We start from the raw sequence: 8,586 nt of genomic DNA on the forward strand, positions 1-8,586 counted from the left end.
CTCGTTTTGTGGATTGACCAACACATCACAAACTTCATCTGTGAGCCTTGTCGAGACGTAGTGAAACCTGAGTGTGTGGGACCTTAGAGTATAGTGATGGCACTGTAGGCACCTGAAGACTTGGCACTCCAGCTTATTATCACACACGAAGATATAGAGCTAACCTATCCTATCCTAGCCCTAACCTAACCTAAGCTAATCTAACCCCAATCAAAGCAAACTTTACACAACCTAACCTAACTTAACCCAACCTAACCTAACTTTACCCAACCTAACCTAACTTTACCCAACCTAACCTAACTTTACCCAACCTAACCTAACTTTACCCAACCTAACCTAACTTAACTTTACCTAACCTAACCTAACTTAACCCAACCCAACTTAACCCACTTTAGGTATTTAATCGAGGGAAATAAGTTGGGGTGTTTAATCTTCATGTAATCCAAAGTGAAGTTTCAATACTTATATGACTAATATCATTTGCACCATAATAACAGATATATTACTCTATAAATTTAAGTATCTACTGCGTATACGTGAATGAGATTAGGGTTCAAAAAGTTCAGTGTCAGTGTTCAAAAGGTACAACATGACAGGGTTCAGTGTCAGGGTTCAAAAGGTACAATATGACAGGGTTCAGTGTCAGGGCTCAAAAAGTTCAGTGTCAGGGTTCAAAAGGTACAATATGACAGGGTTCAGTGTCAATGTTCAAAAGGTACAACATGACAGGGTTCAGTGTCAGGGTTCAAAAGGTACAATATGACAGGGTTCAGTGTCAATGTTCAAAAGGTACAATATGACAGGTTCAGTGTCAGGGTTCAAAAGTTCAGTATCATGGTTCAAAATGTTCAGTAAAAGGGTTCCAAAGATTCACTTCAGTATGCAAGGCCACCATTGTTATTCGGAGGTCAGGGTTCACTGTGTCAGCGTCGAAGGGTCAAAGTTCACAAAAGAAAAGAGTTCAGGTTTTAGAAGCCACGGTGGAGGGAGGGAGGGAGGGAGAGGAGGGGAGTGAGGGGAGGGAAGGAGGGAGGGAGGGAGGAGGGAGGGAGGGGAGGGAGAGGAGGGAGGGAGGGAGGGAGGAAGGATGGAGGGAGGGGGAGGTAGCTTAATGAAGTATTGAGATTTGAAGAGAGCTACTTAACCGGTGTGGGAGGGGTGGTGTGTGGGTGGGAGGGGTGGTGTGGGAGGGGTGGTGGTGAAGAGGTTGAGGGTGAAGAGGAGGTGGAGAGGTTAAGGAAGAGGAAAGGTGGAGACGGTGAAGATGAGGTGGGGGGAGGTAGAGGGGTTGAGGAAGAAGGAAGGTAGAGGTGGAGAGGTAGAGGGAGATGGGAAGAAGAGGGTGAAGGAGGGGAAAAGAAGGTGAGGGTGAGAAGGAGGTGAGGGAGGTGGAGAGGTTGAGGGTGAGGAGAAGATGGGTAGGGGTTAAGGGAGAGGGGGAGGGGAGGGGAGGGGGAGTTGGAGGAGGAGGAGTTGAAGAGGAGGAGGAGTTGAAGAGGAAGAGAGGTGGAGGGGTTAGAGAAGAGGAATTGAGAAGGAAAGAGGACCAAATGGTATAAATGTACTCGAGAAAATCACGTTTACTTACAAAGGGGATCAGGTCAGGTCAGGTCAGGTCAGGTCAGGTCAGGTCAGGTCAGGTTAGGTCAGGTCAGGTCATGTCATGTTAGGTTAGGTCAGGTCAGGTCAGGTTAGGTTTTTACTCATAATATCACCTCTCTAGTACTCACAAGACATGGAAAACTCTGTGAGACAAGGTGCGTGTAGAGGTTTGTTCCTAAGGCGTCTTTCTTCCCTTTGATAAACAACTTTGAGGGAATATTCTTAGGCGTGTGAAGACAATATAAGCGTCTTAACTTCACCCCCGAGATAAGTTTGGAACAAGGAAGCGTGAGAGGCATGGCAACACTCACTCACTCACTCACTCACTCACTTTTCTAACTCACTGATGCGTTCACTAACTCACTGACGCGTTCACTCACTCACTCACTCTTCTAACTCACTGACGCGTTCACTCACTCACTCAATCTAAATCACTGACGCACAGCATTTATTCATTGACTGGCACATGCACTCAATGACACAATCATACGTCGATGGACCTGTGTAAATGTACGCATATACCGACGCATTCACGCACACGTACAACACACACACACACACACACACACACACACACACACACACACACACACACACACACACACACACACACACACACACGCGCACACGTCAAGGTAATAGCCCCGCATCACTACTAGCTCAGCGGGGAGAAGGATGAAGAACGGAAAGCAGCAACAATTACTTAAACCATTAGCAGGTGGAGATAATTAAAGAGTTTACGTACAGGTAGATGATGAAAGTCACCTGGAAGACATTTTCCCGGGGGATAATTTCGCGGAAGCCAATTATAATCTAATCCAATTTCGCGAAACCAGATTTTAAGTAGCGGATATTACAGGAGGTATTTTCGGTGAGATATTTACTAATTAAATGCGTAATATAGGTATCAGAAAAGATAATACTAATTGGAAATCAAGGACAGGTATTAATGTGAACAAGACAGAGGTAATATTAATTTTGTTTCGTAATAGCTCGGTGAAATGGTGTGTTTTAATGAAACACCTCATAATTAATTACATATTGCAGGTGTGAGGAGTTAATTGGAGGCTTGAGGACAGTAATTATTGGTGTGAGGAAAGTTAATTGGAGGTGTGAGGCATAGTAATTAGAAATGTGAGGTTAATAATTAGAGGCGTGAGGACAGGTAATTGGAGATGTGAGCACAGGTAATTGGAGGGATGAGGACAGTTATTAGAAATGTGAGGACAGTTAATTGGAGGTGTGTACAGGTAATATGTAGGTAACAGTCATCAATTAGGTGTCATACATGGCACCCATCATTAAGGTGTTAGGTCAGGTAAGGTCAGGTCAGATGAGGGTGTCAGAGCACAGTGATTCAAGGTGATAAAATCAGGTCATTATAAAAAGGCCAATGTGGGTGTCCGTGTTATATAGTGCCAAGTTCTCACGCAAACACACACACACACACACGTACACACACACACTTACACACACATACATACATACGCACGCACAGAGAGAGAGAGAGAGAGAGAGAGAGAGAGAGAGAGAGAGAGAGTATACAGAAGGGGAGGGAAAGGAGGGGAACAGAGCAGATGGGAGAGGAGAAGTGGGGTAGAGAAGAGGGGAAGTGAAGTGGAGAGGAGGGAAAAGTGAGGTGGAGAGGAGAGAGAAGAGCAAATGCAATAACCTCGACGCCATTCATAAGCAAAACTAACTTTCTCAAGTCAAATTCAATCATTTAGGGAGGAGCGGGACTAACTGAGTCAGCCCGGGTGGAGGAAGGAGGGGGAGGAGAAAGAGGGGGAGGAGGAGCAGGAGAAGGAGGCGGAGGAGGAGCAGGAGAAGGAGAGAGAGGAGGAGGAGGGTCACCACGACAACCCTCTCCCACCCCAGTGTTAACTATCACCACTAATTCTCTCTCTCTCTCTCTCTCTCTCTCTCTCTCTCTCTCTCTCTCTCTCCTCCCTCCCTTTCTCCATTTCCTTAATTTTCTTGTCACCTTAGTCAGTCGTTCCTCCTGATGTCGCTAATTAACAAACCAATTTTCTTCCTCTTTTACTTTCGATAAATTCCTACAAACAGAATTTTCTTGGTGTGATTTTTGCTGCTGTTGTTGGGATAATTTTTTCAAGCGTTATATTTTTCTACGTGATTTTTTCTATGATTTTTTTTTTACTTGTAAGGGATTTTGTTTCCCATTTTATTTCTATACTTGAAAATATATTCCCCCATAAAGGGTGTTTGTGTCCCCCCATTACAAAGTATGCCCCCCCATCCCCCTCATATATTGCCTTCAAAAGATATTCCCAAAAATGAAAATAAGGAAAAATGTCCCGTAATATTATATATAGGTTACATTCTTCAGTAATTATGTATATATATTCCAGTAATCATACATTCTTCAGTAAATAATGTACCGGGTATACATTATTCAGTGATTATGTATACATTCCTCAGCAATTATTTATACAATCTTCATTATGTATACTGAGTGACTGTGTACACTAAGAGCAGCATTGCAGCTTGCACCATAAGTTAATATCATCTCAACCACCGTCATTACAGCTGGCACTCTTCTTGCAACACTCAACAACAACAATCTGCAACAACTTGAGCGCCAATCTCCCAAACTCTCGTCTCTTTTACTTCATATCTCGCGGCCAAGTTTGTTCATATCTCGATTACGTTGCCAAGTCTTGTTTACAAGTCTGGTGGCGTTTAAACTATGCCGAAAGGTTAGGTTAGGTTAGGTTAGGTTAGGGTGAGGGAGGGGAGGGGAGGGGGGAGGGTAAGGGGAGGGGTAGGGGTGAGGGGAGGGGAGGTAAGGTGAGGGTGGGTGAGGGAGGGGAGGTAGGGTGAGGGAGGGGAGGGTAGGGGTGAGGGAGGGTAGGGAGGGAGGGGAGTAGGGAGGGGAGGGAGGTAGGTTAGGTTAGGGTGAGGAGGGAGGGAGGAGGGAGGGGTAGGTGAGGGAGAGGGAGGGAGGGAGGGGAGGGTAGGGTGAGGGAGGGGAGGGTAGGGTGAGGGAGGGGAGGGTAGGGTGAGGGAGGGTAGGGTAGACTATGTTAGGGTGGAGTATATTTAGTTAGGGTAGCCATATAACCAACTTCCTTCAATCATATAACAACCAATTCTCTCGCTTATATAATTTTACAAATATGAAATAAAATAAAATAACAAAATCAAAGAAATATACAAAATATATAAACAAAATAGCATAAACAAAAAGGAGAAATGACAACACACAAATAAAATATTAAAAACAAAGGAAAATGACAAAATACATAAAATAAAAACAAAAGAAAGTGGCAAAATAAGTCAAGAAAAATAAAAGTAAATAAAACGTCTTGAAACACATCGACACGAAGATAAAAAAAGGAACTAAATATAATGACAAAAATCATAAAAAAAATACGTAATTAACGATAAAGACGTCATTCTCATGTTTAAATTAAGGCCGAATGACTTGACTTTTCAGGAGGAAGAAGAGGAGGAGGGGGGATGGAAAAGAAGAATACTAACCACAAGAGAAAGAAGAAACAGTAAGAACAACAACAACAGATGATGATAGACAATGAAAAACAGTAAGAAGCAAGCAAAAGAAGAATGAGAGGAAAAAGAAGTAAAAATAATGATGACAGAGGAGGAAAGAAAGAAGAAAACAAAGAAGAAGAGTTTAGAAGAAGTAAAAAATATAAGAATGGGTCTTTCCAGTTCCAATGTTAGAATGCACTTAGGCGACGTCAGTAGCCGGGACGTAACACATAAGACCTGCCATTATGAAGACATTGAGGCCCGACCGGACTTTTTCACCCGGGAATGGCATTCATAGATTCTCTCCAGCCAGCCAGCCCGCCCGCCCGCCCCGTCCCCCGTCTGCTCACCCCACTTCCGTCCGTCCATTTTCCCGCTGGCAAAAACTCTTGTGGTGATTTTAAATGGCGGTTCTTAAAGAGAGATTGAACCAGTGACTCAACTTTAATAAGAATGACTCTATGAGCGTCAAAACGATGACTCAAATGACTCTATGAGCGTCCAACGATGACTCAAATGACTCTATGAGCGTCCAGCAATGACTCAAATGACTATGAGCGTCCAACGATGACTCACACTTTAGTTGTAAGTCAGATATGGAAAAAAATGGCAACGCAAGATATATAAAATGGCAAGTCTTGCGCGTGAATGTGAATACAAATTTTATGTCAACTCGTGTCCGAAAAGTTACATGATGGCATAAATGGTTAAATGTAGCAATGGAAAGTTGTTTTCCTCAACGGCAAAGATGACATCAGCCCCCTTAAATCAGCCCCCCCCTGTCATTATCTACTCTGACATCATCCAAGCTGACATCAGCCCCTTGACATCATCAATTCCTTATATCAGTCCCCCAAGGACATCAACTTCACTACTGATATCAGCCCCATAACACCATCCACTCCTGAAATCATCCCAATGACGTCATCCACTCTAACAACAGCCCCTACCTCCCCTAGAGCCGCAGCCCTCATCGGAAGAGTCACATTTCCGGGCTCGTCTCCACAAAAGGTGGTAACAGAGTTTAGCAATTAGGACAGCTGGATTCCAGGCCCTCAGCCCCGCCAAGACGCTCGCTAATTCACAACTCGTATTGTCTTGCATGTTTGAGATGTTTGGTGGAGGGGGGGGGGAGGAGGAAGGGGGTAGAGGGAGGGAGGAAGGAAAGGAGAGAAGAAGGGAAGGGAGAAGAAGAAGAAGACGGAGGAAAAATGGGAATAGGGAACGAGATGAGAAGAGAGGAGGAAGTACTGTAGTAGTAGATGGGGAAATTGGGAGAAGAAAGAAAGTCATTAAGATGGAGTGTTCAGTGCTGAAAGTTCAGGCTATACATAGATTGAAGCTCTCTCTCTCTCCGATGACGTCATTATGAAGGCGCCCACATCCTCTCGACTCTGATGAACACGTGACTAAAAATTTTTGTTTAATTTTTCTCTCATTGTAAAGTTAATTTATACGTTTTGAGCGATTGAAAAGGCATTTGATTGATATTTTACCAGTTTATAAAAAAAAAAATTCTCTCTCACTGATTAATTATTAAATGGACACTATAAATTGCTTACGAGGTGTTAGCTGCAAGTGGCTGGATTCCAGATTGGCAATGGCGAGTAGTCAGTGTGAGTGATTGGCGAGTAGTCAGTGTGAGTGATTGGCGAGTAGTCAGTGTGAGTGATTGGCGAGCAGTCAGTGTGAGTGATTGGCGAGTAGTCAGTGTGAGTGATTGGCGAGCAGTCAGTGTGAGTGATTGGCGACCAGTCAGTGTGAGTGATTATGTTTTGTACTTATATTTTAGATAATTTCCTCCGATCACCTGAAGATTATTGTTGTCTCCAGATTATTTCACTTGTAACTAGACACCGTAACACACTGTCTGGGGGTGTGTTGTGTTGTGTAAATTCTATTAGGTTAGGTTAGCGTTAGGGGTGATTAAGTCAGGTTACCGTTACGCTGGTTAAGTTAGGTTACCTTAAGGGTGGTTAATCTTAAGGTGAAATGAACTGTGAGGGATAATCATTAGGTAATATACTACTACTACTACTACAATTGTTATTATAATTGACAAGCTGTTTATTTATATTTACACACACACACACACACACACACACACACACACACACACACACACACACACACACGGTAGGTAGGTAGGTGATGATACGGCGACGGAAGGGATCATAACATTATCCCTCCAACTCGTTCGTGGATAAAATTAACATTCACCACCGAGAAGCAAACAAGACCCAAAACCAATACTCTATTTACACAAGAGGAAAGACTGCAACTAAACAACAATGCAATATTCTCATCAACAAGGTGGGGGGAAGGGGGGGAGGGGGGGGACGGAAGGGGTTATTTTATACGAGATGAACTTACACAAGACGGGATAACGCTAACTTAAAAATATCAGTGTAAATACGATGAGTTTATTTACAAAATTATTTACACAAGAAGATATCACAATAACAATGCTAAAACTCACTATAAACAAGTTGAATACTTTTAGAAAGGTCAACTTACACGGACGAAAAAAGACGGAACAAGGGGAGGGGGGAGGAAGAGAAGAGGAGGAGGAAGGAGGAGGAGGAAGAAGGAGAAGGAGGAGGAATAGAGGAAGAAAAGGAGGAGGAGGAAGAAGAGAAGGAAGAAGAGGAGGAGGAGGGAAGAAGAGGAGGAGTAAGAAGAGGAGGAGGAAGAGAGAGAAGGGAGGAGGGAAATAGAGGAAGAAAAGGAGGAGGAGGAAGAAGAGAATGAAGAAGAGGAGGAGGAGGAAGAAGAGGAGGAGTAAGAAGAGGAGGAGGAAGAAGAGGAGGAGTAAGAAGAGGAGGAGGAAGAAGACGAGAAGGAGGAGGAAATAGAGGAAGAAGAGGAGGAAGAAGAGGAGGAGGAGGAAGAAAAATTAAGCTCCAGGAAATGAATGAACCGTAGCGTCGTTCAGCCAATGAATACGAAGAAAAGAAAACATCATGTAAGAGTTCGTGTGTGTCATCCATCGACCAGTCTACCAGTCCACCAGATCGACCAGTCTACCAGTCCACCATATCGACCAGTCTACCAGTCCACCAGACCGACCAGTCTACCAGTCCACCAGATCGACCAGTCTACCAGTCCACCATATCGACCAGTCTACCAGTCCACCAGACCGACCAGTCTACCAGTCCACCAGATCGACCAGTCTACCAACATCCCCACCAGCTCTAAAGTTGGCTTTGATGAACATTCACGGAAAAACCGTACTGAATGAGAGAGACGGTGGAGATATATGAGGGAGAGGGGGAGAGGGAGGGGGAGAGGGGGGAGGGGGAGGAGGGAGGAGGAGGGGGAGGGGAGACAGAGGAATGACAGAAGAGGGGTGGAAGGAGGACAAGGAGGGATGGAAGTCAAGGAAAGGAGGGAAGGAAGGAAGGAATAGAAGGACGGAAGGAAGGAAGGAATAGAGGGCGGAAGGAAGGAAGGAATAGAAGGACGGAA

The sequence above is a fragment of the Homarus americanus genome, unplaced genomic scaffold, assembly GCF_018991925.1.
Source record: "Homarus americanus isolate GMGI-L3 unplaced genomic scaffold, GMGI_Hamer_2.0 scaffold29216, whole genome shotgun sequence".
In the NCBI taxonomy this organism is placed as follows: domain Eukaryota; kingdom Metazoa; phylum Arthropoda; class Malacostraca; order Decapoda; family Nephropidae; genus Homarus; species Homarus americanus.